At 47.4% G+C, this 19,351-nt stretch overlaps 1 protein-coding gene across 5 annotated transcripts in view; it reads right to left on the minus strand.

Moving 5' to 3' along the window:
- Positions 1 to 15,591, minus strand: part of LOC130343140 (microtubule-actin cross-linking factor 1, isoforms 6/7-like) — a 262,925-nt gene extending 247,334 nt beyond the window's left edge. For 4 of the 5 annotated variants that reach the window (XR_008882553.1, XM_056554325.1, XM_056554323.1 and 1 more), the window contains exon 1: positions 15,460 to 15,474. The gene's annotated coding sequence lies outside the window, so the exon portion shown is untranslated. Of the gene's footprint in view, positions 1 to 15,459 lie in introns of all 5 variants that reach the window. The other variant, XM_056554326.1, reaches the window with a different exon arrangement.
- Between the last annotated feature and the right edge of the window lie 3,760 nt (positions 15,592 to 19,351).

Below are 19,351 nucleotides of genomic sequence, written 5' to 3' on the forward strand. Positions count from 1 at the left end.
GGTGGTATTAGTAGTGCACTGTATGGTGGTATTAGTAGTGCACTGTGTGGCGGTATTAGTAGTGCACTGTATGGTGGTATTAGTAGTGCACTGTATGGTGGTATTAGTAGTGCACTGTATGGCGGTATTAGTAGTGCACTGTATAGCGGTATTAGTAGTGCACTGTATGGTGGTATTAGTAGTGCACTGTATGGTGGTATTAGTAGTGCACTGTATGGCGGTATTAGTAGTGCACTGTATGGTGGTATTAGTAGTGCACTGTATGGTGGTATGGCGGTATTAGTAGTGCACTGTATGGCGGTATTAGTAGTGCACTGTATGGTGGTATTAGTGGTGCACTGTATGGCGGTATTAGTAGTGCACTGTATGGCGGTATTAGTAGTGCACTGTATGGCGGTATTAGTAGTGCACTGTATGGCGATATTAGTAGTGCACTGTATGGCAGTATTAGTAGTGCACTGTATGGCGGTATTAGTAGTGCACTGTATGGCGGTATTAGTAGTGCACTGTATGGCGGCATTAGTAGTGCACTGTATGGCGGTATTAGTAGTGCACTGTATGGTGGTATTAGTAGTGCACTGTATGGCGGTATTAGTAGTGCACTGTATGGCGGTATTAGTAGTGCACTGTATGGTGGTATTAGTAGTGCACTGTGTGGCGGTATAAGAAGTGCACTGTATGGCGGTATTAGTAGTGCACTGTGTGGTGGTATTAGTAGTGCACTGTATGGTGGTATTAGTAGTGCACTGTATGGTGGTATTAGCAGTGCAGTGTATGGTGGTTTTAGTAGTGCACTGTATGGCGGTATTAGTAGTGCACTGTGTGGCGGTATTAGTAGTGCACTGTATAACGGTAATAGTAGTGCACTGTATGGCGGTATTAGTAGTGCACTGTATGGCGGTATTAGTAGTGCACTGTATGGCAGTATTAGTAGTGCACTGTATGCCGGTATTAGTAGTGCACTGTATGGCGGTATTAGTAGTGCACTGTATGGCGGTATTAGTAGTGCACTGTATGGTGGTATTAGTAGTGCACTGTATGGCGGTATTAGTAGTGCACTGTATGGCGGTGTTAGTAGTGCACTGTATGGTGGTATTAGTAGTGTACTGTATGGTGGTATTAGCAGTGCACTGTATGGTGGTATTAGTAGTGTACTGTATGGTGGTATTAGTAGTGCACTGTATGGTGGTATTAGTAGTGCACTGTATGGTGGTATTAGTAGTGCACTGTATGGTGGTATTAGTAGTGCACTGTATGGTGGTATTAGCAGTGCACTGTATGGTGGTATTAGCAGTGCACTGTATGGTGGTATTAGTAGAGCACTGTATGGTGGTATTAGTAGTGCACTGTATGGTGGTATTAGTAGTGCACTGTATGGTGGTATGGCGGTATTAGTAGTGCACTGTATGGCGGTATTAGTAGTGCACTGTATGGTGGTATTAGTGGTGCACTGTATGGCGGTATTAGTAGTGCACTGTATGGCGGTATAAGTAGTGCACTGTATGGTGGTATTAGTAGTGCACTGTATGGCGGTATTAGTAGTGCACTGTATGGTGGTATTAGTAGTGCACTGTATGGCGGTATTAGTAGTGCACTGTATGGTGGTATTAGAAGTGCACTGTATGGTGGTATTAGTAGTGCACTGTATGGTGGTATTAGTAGTGCACTGTATGGCGGTATTATTAGTGCACGGTATGGTGGTATTAGTAGTGCACTGTATGGTGGTATTAGTAGTGCACTGTATGGTGGTATTTGTAGTGCACTGTATGGTGGTATTAGTAGTGCACTGTGTGGCGGTATTAGTAGTGCACTGTATGGTGGTATTAGTAGTGCACTGTGTGGCGGTATTAGTAGTGCACTGCATGGTGGTATTATTAGTGCACTGTATGGTGGTATTAGTAGTGCACTGTATGGTGGTATTAGTATTGCACTGTGTGGCGGTATTAGTAGTGCACTGTATGGTGGTATTAGTAGTGCACTGTATGGTGGTATTAGTAGTGCACTGTATGGTGGTATTAGTAGTGCACTGTATGGTGGTATTAGTAGTGCACTGTATGGTGGTATTAGTAGTGCACTGTATGGTGGTATTAGTAGTGCACTGTATGGTGGTATTAGCAGTGCACTGTATGGTGGTATTAGTAGTGCACTGTATGGTGGTATTAGTAGTGCACTGTATGGTGGTATTAGTAGTGCACTGTATTAGTAGTGCACTGTATGGTGGTATTAGTAGTGCACTGTATGGTGGTATGGCGGTATTAGTAGTGCACTGTATGGCGGTATTAGTAGTGCACTGTATGGTGGTATTAGTGGTGCACTGTATGGCGGTATTAGTAGTGCACTGTATGGCGGTATTAGTAGTGCACTGTATGGTGGTATTAGTAGTGCACTGTATGGCGGTATTAGTAGTGCACTGTATGGCGGTATTAGTAGTGCACTGTATGGTGGTATTAGTAGTGCACTGTATGGTGGTATTAGTGGTGCACTGTATGGTGGTATTAGTGGTGCACTGTATGGCGGTATTAGTAGTGCACTGTATGGCGGTATTAGTAGTGCACTGTATGGCGGTATTAGTGGTGCACTGTATGACGGTATTAGTGGTGCACTGTATGGCGGTATTAGTAGTGCACTGTATGGTGGTATTAGTAGTGCACTGTATGGCGGTATTAGTAGTGCACTGTATGGCGGTATTAGTAGTGCACTGTATGGCAGTATTAGTAGTGCACTGTATGGCGGTATTAGTAGTGCACTGTATGGCGGTATTAGTAGTGCACTGTATGGCGGTATTAGTAGTGCACTGTATGGCCGTATTAGTAGTGCACTGTATGGTGGTATTAGTAGTGCACTGTATGGCGGTATTAGTAGTGCACTGTATGGCGGTATTAGTAGTGCACTGTATGGCCGTATTAGTAGTGCACTGTATGGTGGTATTAGTAGTGCACTGTATGGTGGTATTAGTAGTGCACTCTATGGCGGTATTAGTAGTGCACTGTATGGTCGTATTAGTAGTGCACTGTATGGTCGTATTAGTAGTGCACTGTATGGTGGTATTAGTAGTGCACTGTATTAGTAGTGCACTGTATGGTGGTATTAGTAGTGCACTGTATGGTGGTATGGCGGTATTAGTAGTGCACTGTATGGCGGTATTAGTAGTTCACTGTATGGTGGTATTAGTGGTGCACTGTATGGCGGTATTAGTAGTGCACTGTATGGCGGTATTAGTAGTGCACTGTATGGCGGTATTAGTAGTGCACTGTATGGCGGTATTAGTAGTCCACTGTATGGCGGTATTAGTAGTGCACTGTATGGCGGTATTAGTAGTGCACTGTATGGCAGTATTAGTAGTGCACTGTATGGCGGTATTAGTAGTGCACTGTATGGCGGTATTAGTAGTGCACTGTATGGCGGTATTAGTAGTGCACTGTATGGCCGTATTAGTAGTGCACTGTATGGTGGTATTAGTAGTGCACTGTATGGTGGTATTAGTAGTGCACTGTATGGTGGTATTAGTAGTGCACTGTATGGTGGTATTAGTAGTGCACTGTATGGCGGTATTAGTAGTGCACTGTATGGTGGAATTAGTAGTGCACTGTATGGTCGTATTAGTAGTGCACTGTATGGTGGTATTAGTAGTGCACTGTATGGTGGTATTAGTAGTGCACTGTATGGTGGTATTAGTAGTGCACTGTATGGTGGTATTAGTAGTGCACTGTATGGTGGTATTAGTAGTGCACTGTATGGTGGTATTAGTAGTGCACTGTATGGCGGTATTAGCAGTGCACTGTGTGGCGGTATTAGCAGTGCACTGTATGGTGGTATTAGTAGTGCACTGTATGGTGGTATTAGTAGTGCACTGTATGGTGGTATTAGTAGTGCACTGTATGGTGGTATTAGTAGTGCACTGTATGGTGGTATTAGTAGTGCACTGTATGGTGGTATTAGTAGTGCACTGTATGGTGGTATTAGTAGTGCACTGTTTGGTGGTATTAGCAGTGCACTGTATGGCGGTATTAGTAGTGCACTGTATGGTGGTATTAGTAGTGCACTGTATGGTGGTATTAGTAGTGCACTGTATTAGTAGTGCACTGTATGGTGGTATTAGTAGTGCACTGTATGGTGGTATGGCGGTATTAGTAGTGCACTGTATGGCGGTATTAGTAGTTCACTGTATGGTGGTATTAGTGGTGCACTGTATGGCGGTATTAGTAGTGCACTGTATGGTGGTATTAGTAGTGCACTGTATGGTGGTATTAGTAGTGCACTGTATGGTGGTATTAGTAGTGCACTGTATGGTGGTATTATTAGTGCACTGTATGGCGGTATTAGTAGTGCACTGTATGGCGGTATTAGTAGTGCACTGTATGGCGGTATTAGTAGTCCACTGTATGGCGGTATTAGTAGTGCACTGTATCGTGGTATTAGTAGTGCACTGTATGGTGGTATTAGTAGTGCACTGTATGGTGGTATTAGTGGTGCACTGTATGGTGGTATTAGTGGTGCACTGTATGGCGGAATTAGTAGTGCACTGTGTGGCGGTATTAGTAGTGCACTGTATGGCGGTATTAGTAGTGCACTGTATGGCGGTATTAGTGGTGCACTGTGTGGCGGTATTAGTGGTGCACTGTATGGCGGTATTAGTAGTGCACTGTATGGCGGTATTAGTAGGGCACTGTATTGCGGTATTAGTAGTGCACTGTATGGCAGTATTAGTAGTGCACTGTATGGCGGTATTAGTAGTGCACTGTATGGCGGTATTAGTAGTGCACTGTATGTTGGTATTAGTAGTGCACTGTATGGTGGTATTAGTAGTGCACTGTGTGGCGGTATTAGTAGTGCACTGTATGGTGGTCTTAGTAGTGCACTGTATGGCGGTATAAGTAGTGCACTGCATGGTGGTATTATTAGTGCACTGTATGGTGGTATTAGTAGTGCACTGTATGGTGGTATTAGTAGTGCACTGTATGGTGGTATTAGTAGTGCACTGTGTGGCGGTATTAGTAGTGCACTGTGTGGCGGTATTAGTAGTGGACTGTGTGGCGGTATTAGTAGTGGACTGTATGGCGGTATTAGTAGTGCACTGTATGGTGGTAATAGTAGTGCACTGTATGGCGGTATTAGTACTTCACTGTATGGTGGTATTTGTAGTGCACTGTATGGTGGTAATAGTAGTGCACTGTATGGTGGTATTTGTAGTGCACTGTATGGTGGTATTAGTAGTGCACTGTATGGTGGTATTAGTAGTGCACTGTATGGTGGTATTAGTAGTGCACTGTATGGCGGTATTAGTAGTGCACTGTATGGTGGTATTAGTGGTGCACTGTATGGCGGTATTAGTAGTGCACTGTGTGGCGGTATTAGTAGTGCACTGTATGGTGGTATGAGTAGTGCACTCTATGGTGGTATTAGTAGTGCACTGTATGGTGGTATTAGTAGTGCACTGTATGGTGATATTAGTAGTGCACTGTATGGTGGTATTAGTAGTGCACTGTATGGCGGTATTAGTAGTGCACTGTATGGTGATATTAGTAGTGCACTGTATGGTGGTATTAGTAGTGCACTGTATGGCGGTATTAGTAGTGCACTGTATGGTGATATTAGTAGTGCACTGTATGGTGGTATTCGTAGTGCACTGTATGGTGGTATGGCGGTATCAGTAGTGCACTGTATGGCGGTATTAGTAGTGCACTGTATGGTGATATTAGTAGTGCACTGTATGGCGGTATTAGTAGTGCACTGTATGGCGGTATTAGTAGTGCACTGTATGGTGGTATTAGTAGTGCACTGTATGGTGGTATTAGTAGTGCACTGTATGGCGGTATAAGTGGTGCACTGTATGGCGGTATTAGTAGTGCACTGTATGGTGGTATTAGTAGTGCACTGTATGGTGGTATTAGTTGTGCACTGTATGGTGGTATTAGTAGTGCACTGTATGGCGGTATTAGTAGTGCACTGTATGGTGGTATTAGTGGTGCACTGTATGGTAGTATTAGTGGTGCACTGTATGGTGGTATTAGTGGTGCACTGTATGGCGGTATAAGTAGTGCACTGTATGGCGGTATTAGTAGTGCACTGTATGGTGGTATTAGTAGTGCACTGTATGGTGGTAATAGTAGTGCACTGTATGGTGGTATTTGTAGTGCACTGTATGGTGGTATTAGTAGTGCACTGTATGGTGGTATTAGTAGTGCAATGTATGGTGGTATTAGTAGTGCACTGTATGGCGGTATTAGTAGTGCACTGTATGGTGGTATTAGTGGTGCACTGTATGGCGGTATTAGTAGTGCACTGTGTGGCGGTATTAGTAGTGCACTGTATGGTGGTATGAGTAGTGCACTCTATGGTGGTATTAGTAGTGCACTGTATGGTGGTATTAGTAGTGCACTGTATGGTGGTATGGCGGTATTAGTAGTGCACTGTATGGCGGTATTAGTAGTGCACTGTATGGTGATATTAGTAGTGCACTGTATGGTGGTATTAGTAGTGCACTGTGTGGCGGTATTAGTAGTGCACTGTATGGTGGTATTAGTAGAGCACTGTCTGGCGGTATTAGTAGTGCACTGTATGGTGGTATTATTAGTGCACGGTATGGTGGTATTAGTAGTGCACTGTATGGTGGTATTAGTAGAGCACTGTATGGTGGTATTAGTAGAGCACTGTGTGGCGGTATTAGTAGTGCACTGTATGGTGGTATTATTAGTGCACGGTATGGTGGTATTAGTAGTGCACTGTATGGTGGTATTAGTAGTGCACTGTATGGTGGTATTAGTAGTGCACTGTGTGGCGGTATTAGTAGTGCACTGTATGGTGGTATTATTAGTGCACGGTATGGCGGTATTAGTAGTGCACTGTATGGTGGTATTAGCAGTGCACTGTATGGTGGTATTAGTAGTGCACTGTATGGTGGTATTAGTAGTGCACTGTATGGTGGTATTAGTAGTGCACTGTATGGTGGTATTAGTAGTGCACTGTGTGGCGGTATTAGTAGTGCACTGTATGGTGGTATTATTAGTGCACGGTATGGTGGTATTAGTAGTGCACTGTATGGTGGTATTAGTAGTGCACTGTATGGTGGTATTTGTAGTGCACTGTATGGTGGTATGAGTAGTGCACTGTATGGTGGTATTAGTAGTGCACTGTATGGTGGTATTAGTAGTGCACTGTGTGGCGGTATTAGTAGTGCACTGTATGGTGGTATTATTAGTGCACGGTATGGTGGTATTAGTAGTGCACTGTATGGTGGTATTAGTAGTGCACTGTATGGTGGTATTAGTAGTGCACTGTATGGTGGTATTAGTAGTGCACTGTATGGCGGTATTAGTAGTGCACTGTATGGTGGTATTAGTAGTGCACTGTATGGTGGTATGGCGGTATTAGTAGTGCACTGTATGGCGGTATTAGTAGTGCACTGTATGGTGGTATAAGTGGTGCACTGTATGGCGATATTAGTAGTGCACTGTATGGCGGTATTAGTAGTGCACTGTATGGCGGTATTAGTAGTGCACTGTATGGCGATATTAGTAGTGCACTGTATGGCGGTATTAGTAGTGCACTGTATGGCGGTATTAGTAGTGCACTGTATGGCGGTATTAGTAGTGCACTGTATGGCGGCATTAGTAGTGCACTGTATGGCGGTATTAGTAGTGCACTGTATGGTGGTATTAGTAGTGCACTGTATGGCGGTATTAGTAGTGCACTGTATGGCGGTATTAGTAGTGCACTGTATGGTGGTATTAGTAGTGCACTGTGTGGCGGTATAAGAAGTGCACTGTATGGCGGTATTAGTAGTGCACTGTGTGGTGGTATTAGTAGTGCACTGTATGGTGGTATTAGTAGTGCACTGTATGGTGGTATTAGCAGTGCAGTGTATGGTGGTTTTAGTAGTGCACTGTATGGCGGTATTAGTAGTGCACTGTGTGGCGGTATTAGTAGTGCACTGTATAACGGTAATAGTAGTGCACTGTATGGCGGTATTAGTAGTGCACTGTATGGCGGTATTAGTAGTGCACTGTATGGCAGTATTAGCAGTGCACTGTATGCCGGTATTAGTAGTGCACTGTGTGGCGGTATTAGTAGTGCACTGTATGGCGGTATTAGTAGTGCACTGTATGGTGGTATTAGTAGTGCACTGTATGGCGGTATTAGTAGTGCACTGTATGGCGGTATTAGTAGTGCAGTGTATGGTGGTATTAGTAGTGTACTGTATGGTGGTATTAGCAGTGCACTGTATGGTGGTATTAGTAGTGTACCGTATGGTGGTATTAGTAGTGCACTGTATGGTGGTATTAGTAGTGCACTGTATGGTGGTATTAGTAGTGCACTGTATGGTGGTATTAGTAGTGCACTGTATGGTGGTATTAGCAGTGCACTGTATGGTGGTATTAGCAGTGCACTGTATGGTGGTATTAGTAGAGCACTGTATGGTGGTATTAGTAGTGCACTGTATGGTGGTATTAGTAGTGCACTGTATGGTGGTATTAGTAGTGCACTGTATGGTGGTATGGTGGTATTAGCAGTGCACTGTATGGTGGTATTAGTAGTGCACTGTATGGTGGTATTAGTAGTGCACTGTATGGTGGTATTAGTAGTGCACTGTATGGTGGTATTAGTAGTGCACTGTGTGGCGGTATTAGTAGTGCACTGTATGGTGGTATTATTAGTGCACGGTATGGTGGTATTAGTAGTGCACTGTATGGTGGTATTAGTAGTGCACTGTATGGTGGTATTAGTAGTGCACTGTATGGTGGTATTAGTAGTGCACTGTATGGTGGTATTAGTAGTGCACTGTGTGGCGGTATTAGTAGTGCACTGTATGGTGGTATTATTAGTGCACGGTATGGTGGTATTAGTAGTGCACTGTATGGCGGTATTAGTAGTGCACTGTATAGCGGTATTAGTAGTGCACTGTATGGTGGTATTAGTAGTGCACTGTATGGTGGTATTAGTAGTGCACTGTATGGCGGTATTAGTAGTGCACTGTATGGCGGTATTAGCAGTGCACTGTATGGCGGTATTAGCAGTGCACTGTATGGCGGTATTAGTAGTGCACTGTATAGCGGTATTAGTAGTGCACTGTATGGTGGTATTAGTAGTGCACTGTATGGTGGTATTAGTAGTGCACTGTATGGCGGTATTAGTAGTGCACTGTATGGCGGTATTAGCAGTGCACTGTATGGCGGTATTAGCAGTGCACTGTATGGCGGTATTAGCAGTGCACTGTATGGTGGTGTTAGCAGTGCACTGTATGGCGGTATTACTAGTGAACTGTATGGTACAGGTTGGCTCGGGGGGGTGTTATTATTTAGTCACTGCATCATTATTGAACTTGGCCATACAGTGATCCCCATGACCAGTTGGGGGCAGTAGTGCAGGCCTCACCCTTGACCTCGCTGGCTGTAGGTCATGGTCATGTGACCTGGGTTAGTGGTGGGCTCGGGCAGCGCAGACAAGATCATCCCCCATAATCCTCCTGTGGACATATACAATCACCTAATGCTCCTAATCCGCTCATCCCCCGGGAGGCGCCATTTCCAGGAATCCTGCCCTGACCGCGGCTTGAGCTGTTATTACGGTATTATGGCCGGGGGTCCTGTATGTCATCTGTCTGCAGCCCAGGACACAGGAGATGACGGCAGTGGTCTCCAAACTGTGGACCTCCAGCTGTTGCAAAACTACAGCTCCCAGCATGCCTGGACAGTGATTGGCCGGGTCTAGGACAGCGGTCTTCAAACTGTGGACCTCCAGATGGTGCAAAACTACAACTCCCAGCATGCCCGGACAGTGATTGGCCGGGTCTGGGACAGCGGTCTTCAAACTGTGGACCTCCAGCTGTTGCAAAACTACAACTCCCAGCAAGCCCGGACAGCCGTTGGCTGTCCGGGCTTGCTGGGAGTTGTAGTTTTACAACAGCTGGAGGGCGTCAGTTTGGTTAGCACTGCTATAGGGGATGCAGAGAATGAGGGGCCCCACAGGAGGACCCCAGTATTGTACATGGTAAGTGGTTGGGTTATTATCACTGCGCTGCCCTGTAATCCTCTGTGCAGGATGAGAGCGACATCTTGTGGTCACTATGTATACTGCAGGACCACACAATATGGTGACCTGACCTGTAATCCTCTGTGCAGGATGAGAGCGACATCTTGTGGTCACTATGTATACTGCAGGACCACACAATATGGTGACCTGATCTGTAATCCTCTGTGCAGGATGAGGGCGACATCTTGTGGTCACTATGTATACTGCAGGACCACACAATATGGTGACCTGACCTGTAATCCTCTGTGCAGGATGAGAGCGACATCTTGTGGTCACTATGTATACTGCAGGACCACACAATATGGTGACCTGACCTGTAATCCTTTGTGCAGTATGAGAGCGACATCTTGTGGTCACTATGTATACTGCAGGACCACACAATATGGTGACCTGACCTGTAATCCTCTGTGCAGGATGAGAGCGACATCTTGTGGTCACTATGTATACTGCAGGACCACACAATATGGTGACCTGACCTGTAATCCTCTGTGCAGGATGAGAGCGACATCTTGTGGTCAGTATGTATACTGCAGGACCACACAATATGGTGACCTGACCTGTAATCCTCTGTGCAGGATGAGGGCGACATCTTGTGGTCACTATGTATACTGCAGGACCACACAATACGGTGACCTGACCTGTAATCCTCTGTGCAGGATGAGAGCGACATCTTGTGGTCACTATGTATTCTGCAGGACCACACAATATGGTGACCTGACCTGTAATCCTCTGTGCAGGATGAGAGCGACATCTTGTGGTCACTATGTATACTGCAGGACCACACAATATGGTGACCTGACCTGTAATCCTCTGTGCAGGATGAGAGCGACATCTTGTGGTCACTATGTATACTGCAGGACCACACAATATGGTGACCTGACCTGTAATCCTCTGTGCAGGATGAGAGCGACATCTTGTGGTCACTATGTATACTGCAGGACCACACATTATGGTGACCTGATCTGTAATCCTCTGTGCAGGATGAGAGCGACATCTTGTGGTCACTATGTATACTGCAGGACCACACAATATGGGACCTGACCTGTAATCCTCTGTGCAGGATGAGAGCGACATCTTGTGGTCACTATGTATACTGCAGGACCACACAATAAGGTGACCTGACCTGTAATCCTCTGTGCAGGATGAGAGCGACATCTTGTGGTCACTATGTATACTGCAGGACCACACAATATGGTGACCTGACCTGTAATCCTCTGTGCAGGATGAGAGCGACATCTTGTGGTCACTATGTATACTGCAGGACCACACAATATGGTGACCTGACCTGTAATCTTTTGTGCAGTATGAGAGCGACATCTTGTGGTCACTATGTATACTGCAGGACCACACAATATGGTGACCTGACCTGTAATCCTCTGTGCAGGATGAGAGCGACATCTTGTGGTCACTATGTATACTGCAGGACCACACAATATGGTGACCTGACCTGTAATCCTCTGTGCAGGATGAGAGCGACATCTTGTGGTCACTATGTATACTGCAGGACCACACAATATGGTGACCTGATCTGTAATCCTCTGTGCAGGATGAGAGCGACATCTTGTGGTCACTATGTATACTGCAGGACCACACAATAAGGTGACCTGACCTGTAATCCTCTGTGCAGGATGAGAGCGACATCTTGTGGTCACTATGTATACTGCAGGACCACACAATATGGTGACCTGACCTGTAATCCTTTGTGCAGTATGAGGGCGACATCTTGTGGTCACTATGTATACTGCAGGACCACACAATATGGTGACCTGACCTGTAATCCTCTGTGCAGGATGAGGGCGACATCTTGTGGTCACTATGTATACTGCAGGACCACACAATATGGTGACCTGACCTGTAATCTTCTGTGCAGGATGAGAGCGACATCTTGTTGTCACTATGTATACTGCAGGACCACACAATAAGGTGACCTGACCTGTAATCCTCTGTGCAGGATGAGGGCGACATCTTGTGGTCACTATGTATACTGCAGGACCACACAATAAGGTGACCTGACCTGTAATCCTCTGTGCAGGATGAGAGCGACATCTTGTGGTCACTATGTATACTGCAGGACCACACAATATGGTGACCTGACCTGTAATCCTCTGTGCAGGATGAGAGCGACATCTTGTGGTCACTATGTATACTGCAGGACCACACAATAAGGTGACCTGACCTGTAATCCTCTGTGCAGGATGAGGGCGACATCTTGTGGTCACTATGTATACTGCAGGACCACACAATATGGGACCTGACCTGTAATCCTCTGTGCAGGATGAGGGCGACATCTTGTGGTCACTATGTATACTGCAGGACCACACAATATGGTGACCTGACCTGTAATCCTCTGTGCAGGATGAGGGCGACATCTTGTGGTCACTATGTATACTGCAGGACCACACAATATGGGACCTGACCTGTAATCCTCTGTGCAGGATGAGGGCGACATCTTGTGGTCACTATGTATACTGCAGGACCACACAATATGGTGACCTGAACTGTAATCCTCTGTGCAGGATGAGAGCGACATCTTGTGGTCACTATGTATACTGCAGGACCACACAATAAGGTGACCTGAACTGTAATCCTCTGTGCAGGATGAGAGCGACATCTTGTGGTCACTATGTATACTGCAGGACCACACAATATGGTGACCTGACCTGTAATCTTCTGTGCAGGATGAGAGCGACATCTTGTGGTCACTATGTATACTGCAGGACCACACAATATGGTGACCTGACCTGTAATCCTCTGTACAGGATGAGAGCGACATCTTGTGGTCACTATGTATACTGCAGGACCACACAATATGGTGACCTGACCTGTAATCCTTTGTGCAGGATGAGAGCGACATCTTGTGGTCACTATGTATACTGCAGGACCACACAATATGGTGACCTGACCTGTAATCCTCTGTGCAGGATGAGAGCGACATCTTGTGGTCACTATGTATACTGCAGGACCACACAATATGGTGACCTGACCTGTAATCCTCTGTGCAGGATGAGAGCGACATCTTGTGGTCACTATGTATACTGCAGGACCACACAATATGGTGACCTGATCTGTAATCCTCTGTACAGGATGAGAGCGACATCTTGTGGTCACTATGTATACTGCAGGACCACACATTATGGTGACCTGACCTGTAATCCTTTGTGCAGGATGAGAGCGACATCTTGTGGTCACTATGTATACTGCAGGACCACACAATATGGTGACCTGACCTGTAATCCTCTGTGCAGGATGAGAGCGACATCTTGTGGTCACTATGTATACTGCAGGACCACACAGTAAGGTGACCTGATCTGTAATCCTCTGTGCAGGATGAGAGCGACATCTTGTGGTCACTATGTATACTGCAGGACCACACATTATGGTGACCTGACCTGTAATCCTCTGTGCAGGATGAGGGCGACATCTTGTGGTCACTATGTATACTGCAGGACCACACAATATGGTGACCTGACCTGTAATCCTCTGTGCAGGATGAGAGCGACATCTTGTGGTCACTATGTATACTGCAGGACCACACAATATGGTGACCTGACCTGTAATCCTCTGTGCAGGATGAGAGCGACATCTTGTGGTCACTATGTATACTGCAGGACCACACAATATGGTGACCTGCCCTGTAATCCTCTGTGCAGGATGAGAGCGACATCTTGTGGTCACTATGTATACTGCAGGACCACACAGTAAGGTGACCTGATCTGTAATCCTCTGTGCAGGATGAGAGCGACATCTTGTGGTCACTATGTATACTGCAGGACCACACATTATGGTGACCTGACCTGTAATCCTCTGTGCAGGATGAGGGCGACATCTTGTGGTCACTATGTATACTGCAGGACCACACAATATGGTGACCTGACCTGTAATCCTCTGTGCAGGATGAGAGCGACATCTTGTGGTCACTATGTATACTGCAGGACCACACAATATGGTGACCTGACCTGTAATCCTCTGTGCAGGATGAGGGCGACATCTTGTGGTCACTATGTATACTGCAGGACCACACAATATGGTGACCTGACCTGTAATCCTCTGTGCAGGATGAGAGCGACATCTTGTGGTCACTATGTATACTGCAGGACCACACAATATGGTGACCTGACCTGTAATCCTCTGTGCAGGATGAGAGCGACATCTTGTGGTCACTATGTATACTGCAGGACCACACATTATGGTGACCTGACCTGTAATCCTCTGTGCAGGATGAGGGCGACATCTTGTGGTCACTATGTATACTGCAGGACCACACACTATGGTGACCTGACCTGTAATCCTCTGTGCAGGATGAGGGCGACATCTTGTGGTCACTATGTATACTGCAGGACCACACAATATGGTGACCTGACCTGTAATCCTCTGTACAGGATGAGAGCGACATCTTGTGGTCACTATGTATACTGCAGGACCACACAATATGGTGACCTGACCTGTAATCCTCTGTGCAGGATGAGAGTGACATCTTGTGGTCACTATGTATACTGCAGGACCACAAATTATGGTGACCTGATCTGTAATCCTCTGTGCAGGATGAGAGTGACATCTTGTGGTCACTATGTATACTGCAGGACCACACAATATGGTGACCTGATCTGTAATCCTCTGTGCAGGATGAGGGCGTCATCTTGTGGTCACTATGTATACTGCAGGACCACACAATATGGTGACCTGATCTGTAATCCTCTGTGCAGGATGAGAGCGACATCTTGTGGTCACTATGTATACTGCAGGACCACACAATATGGTGACCTGACCTGTAATCCTCTGTGCAGGATGAGAGCGACATCTTGTGGTCACTATGTATACTGCAGGACCACACAATATGGTGACCTGCCCTGTAATCCTCTGTGCAGGATGAGAGCGACATCTTGTGGTCACTATGTATACTGCAGGACCACACAATATGGTGACCTGACCTGTAATCCTCTGTGCAGGATGAGAGCGACATCTTGTGGTCACTATGTATACTGCAGGACCACACAATATGGTGACCTGACCTGTAATCCTCTGTGCAGGATGAGAGCGACATCTTGTGGTCACTATGTATACTGCAGGACCACACAATATGGTGACCTGACCTGTAATCCTCTGTGCAGGATGAGAGCGACATCTTGTGGTCACTATGTATACTGCAGGACCACACAATATGGTGACCTGACCTGTAATCCTCTGTGCAGGATGAGAGCGACATCTTGTGGTCACTATGTATACTGCAGGACCACACAATACGGTCATCATCTCGTCTGTACAATTCTGATATTCCGGCGCCTAACGGTCTGGACATCTGTGTGAATGAGGCCTGAGTTTCGGGAGGTCGGCTGCTCCCTGTTTCCCACTCTGATTTTTCGGGTTTTGTTGGATTCGGACTGTGACAAATTATCTAATCTATTACACAATAAAAACCAATAATGGCGTTACCTCTGTTGGTTGGCGGTAGAATCCTCGCCTCTGGCGGCTGCGGAGGGAAGAAGCTGCAAGGAGAGAAAGAAAGCGATTATTACAAAGCGAAACGTTTTCTTAAGACGCTGAAATCATGAACACAAAAAGAGATAAATAGATAAAAGCAATAAGGCAGCGCTACAATAGGGGATCGGACGAGGTCATGTACAATATTAGTGTCGTATCCAATCAGTGGGAAAATAGAAATCAAATGATATCATTAAAATATAAACATTTACTCAGTATATAATTACAAACGAGCTGTCTGCAGGATCCTCACTGAATTAAACCGAAGATAAAAATATTTCATAAAAATGATAAATAATAAAGATAAAAAACAGATTATTGTTCTGCCACTTAAGCATAAAATGAGTCCTGGTTTAAAGCTCATCTATAGGGGATATTTGCAAAGATATGATAGTTCTAGTTCCTGAAAGATAAGCAGAAAATCTTGTTTTCTGATCCTGGGAAAGCTGGGTGATGTTACAATTAGATGCTGTGCACCTGTCGGTGGTATAGTGGAGTCCTGTAGTGGTGTAAGGTGATAGGTGCTGTGCTACAGCCAGTACTCCAGTAAGGGGCCCGGGGGGCCACAGCCAGTACTCCAGTAAGGGGCCCGGGGGGCCACAGCCAGTACTCCAGTAAGGGGCCCGGGGGGCCACAGCCAGTACTCCAGTAAGGGGCCCGGGGGGCCACAGCCAGTACTCCAGTAAGGGGCCCGGGGGGCCACAGCCAGTACTCCAGTAAGGGGCCCGGGGGGCCACAGCCAGTACTCCAGTAAGGGGCCCGGGGGGCCACAGCCAGTCCTCCAGTAAGGGGCCCGGGGGGCCACAGCCAGTAATCCAGTAAGGGGCCAGAGGGGCCACAGCCAGTACTCCAGTAAGGGGCCCAGGGGGCCACAGCCAGTACTCCAGTAAGGGGCTTGGGGGGCCACAGCCAGTATTCCAGTAAGGGGCCCGGGGGGCCACAGCCAGTAATCCAGTAAGGGGCCAGAGGGGCCACAGCCAGTACTCCAGTAAGGGGCCCGGGGGGCCACAGCCAGTACTCCAGTAAGGGGCCTGGGGGGCCACAGCCAGTACTCCAGTAAGGGGCCCGGGGGGCCACAGCCAGTACTCCAGTAAGGGGCCGGGGGGCCACAGCCAGTACTCCAATAAGGGGCCCAGGGGGCCACAGCCAGTACTCCAGTAAGGGGCCCGGGGGGCCACAGCCAGTACTCCAGTAAGGGGCCAGGGGGGCCACAGCCAGTACTCCAGTAAGGGGCCCGGGGGGCGACAGCCAGTACTCCAGTAAGGGGCCCGGGTCCTCGCTGCACCCCCTGCAGCCGCCACATCACAGAAGCTCGCAGGGCCGGCCGCTCCAGGTCGCGCCTATGGTTAATGCAGCGCTTGGGCTCGGCTGATTAACAGAGCGAAGAGCCATCGGCTCCTCACCCTGTCAGTCATTCTTGTGGCCCGTCCACAATATGCAGGTGCCGACAAGAGGCCTCGGGGTCCTTCCGGCACATACATGACGTCCTCATCATGTGCCAGTGTACAGACCGCAGAAGACAGGAGAAAAGACGCCATGGACCGCGCCGGAGACAGGTCAATATGTATTTTTTTTGTTTTGTTTTTTTAATCTATTGTTCATTAAGGGGGCTGCTGATTACTACCTAATGGGGCTAAGGATTCCTACCTGTGGGGGCTACTAATTACTACATATTGGGGCTACTAATTCCTCCCTAATGGGGCTAAGGATTCGTACCTGTGGGGGCTACTGCTATTACTACCTCAGGGGGCTGCTGCTATTACTACCTAAGGGGGCTACTGGTATTACTACCTCAGGGGGCTACTGCTATTACTACCTCAGGGGGCTGCTGCTATTACTACCTAAGGGGGCTACTGGTATTACTACCTCAGGGGGCTACTGCTATTACTACCTAAGGGGGCTACTGCTATTACTACCTAAGGGGGCTACTGCTATTACTACCTGAGGGGGCTACTGCTATTACTACCTCAGGGGGCTACTGCTATTACTGCCTCAGGGGGCTACTGCTATTACTACCTAAGGGGGCTACTGCTATTACTACCTCAGGGGGCTACTGCTATTACTGCCTCAGGGGGCTACTGCTATTACTACCTGAGGGGGCTACTGCTATTACTACCTAAGGGGGCTACTGCTATTACTACCTGAGGGGGCTACTGCTATTACTACCTCAGGGGGCTACTGCTATCACTGCCTCAGGGGGCTACTGCTATTACTACCTCAGGGGGCTACTGCTATTACTACCTCAGGGGGCTACTGCTATTACTGCCTCAGGGGGCTACTGCTATTACTACCTGAGGGGGCTACTGCTATTACTACCTCAGGGGGCTGCTGCTATTACTACCTAAGGGGGCTACTGGTATTACTACCTCAGGGGGCTACTGCTATTACTACCTCAGGGGGCTGCTGCTATTACTACCTAAGGGGGCTACTGGTATTACTACCTCAGGGGGCTACTGCTATTACTACCTAAGGGGGCTACTGCTATTACTACCTAAGGGGGCTACTGCTATTACTACCTGAGGGGGCTACTGCTATTACTACCTCAGGGGGCTACTGCTATTACTGCCTCAGGGGGCTACTGCTATTACTACCTAAGGGGGCTACTGCTATTACTACCTCAGGGGGCTACTGCTATTACTGCCTCAGGGGGCTACTGCTATTACTACCTGAGGGGGCTACTGCTATTACTACCTAAGGGGGCTACTGCTATTACTACCTGAGGGGGCTACTGCTATTACTACCTCAGGGGGCTACTGCTATCACTGCCTCAGGGGGCTACTGCTATTACTACCTCAGGGGGCTACTGCTATTACTACCTCAGGGGGCTACTGCTATTACTGCCTCAGGGGGCTACTGCTATTACTACCTGAGGGGGCTACTGCTATTACTACCTGAGGGGGCTACTGCTATTACTACCTGAGGGGGCTACTGCTATTACTACCTCAGGGGGCTACTGCTATTACTGCCTCAGGGGGCTACTGCTATTACTACCTGAGGGGGCTACTGCTATTACTACCTGAGGGGGCTACTGCTATTACTACCTGAGGGGGCTACTGCTATTACTACCTCAGGGGGCTACTGCTATCACTGCCTCAGGGGGCTACTGCTATTACTACCTCAGGGGGCTACTGCTATTACTGCCTCAGGGGGCTACTGCTATTACTACCTAAGGGGGCTACTGCTATTACTACCTCAGGGGGCTACTGCTATTACTGCCTCAGGGGGCTACTGCTATTACTACCTGAGGGGGCTACTGCTATTACTACCTAAGGGGGCTACTGCTATTACTACCTAAGGGGGCTACTGGTATTACTACCTTAGGGGGATACTGCTATTACTACCTCAGGGGGCTACTGCTATTACAACCTCAGGGGGCTACTGGTATTACTACCTAAGGGGGCTACTGCTATTACTACCTCAGGGGGCTACTGCTATTACTACCTCAGGGGGCTACTGCTATTACTACCTCAGGGGGCTACTGGAATTACTACCTAAGGGGACTACTGCTATTACTACCTAAGAGGGCTACTGCTATCACTACCTGAGGGGGCTACTGCTATTACTACCTAAGGGGGCTACTGCTATTACTACCTCAGGGGGCTACTGCTATTACTACCTCAGGGGGCTACTGCTATTACTACCTAAGGGGGCTACTGCTATTACTACCTAAGGGGGCTACTGCTATTACTACCTCAGGGGGCTACTGCTATTACTACCTCAGGGGGCTACTGCTATTACTATCTCAGGGGGCTACTGCTATTACTACCTCAGGGGGCTACTGCTATTACTACCTCAGGGGGCTAGTGCTATTACTACCTCAGGGGGCTAGTGCTATTACTACCTC

This window comes from Hyla sarda, unplaced genomic scaffold (genome assembly GCF_029499605.1).
Source record: "Hyla sarda isolate aHylSar1 unplaced genomic scaffold, aHylSar1.hap1 scaffold_67, whole genome shotgun sequence".
Taxonomy (NCBI): Eukaryota; Metazoa; Chordata; class Amphibia; order Anura; family Hylidae; genus Hyla; species Hyla sarda.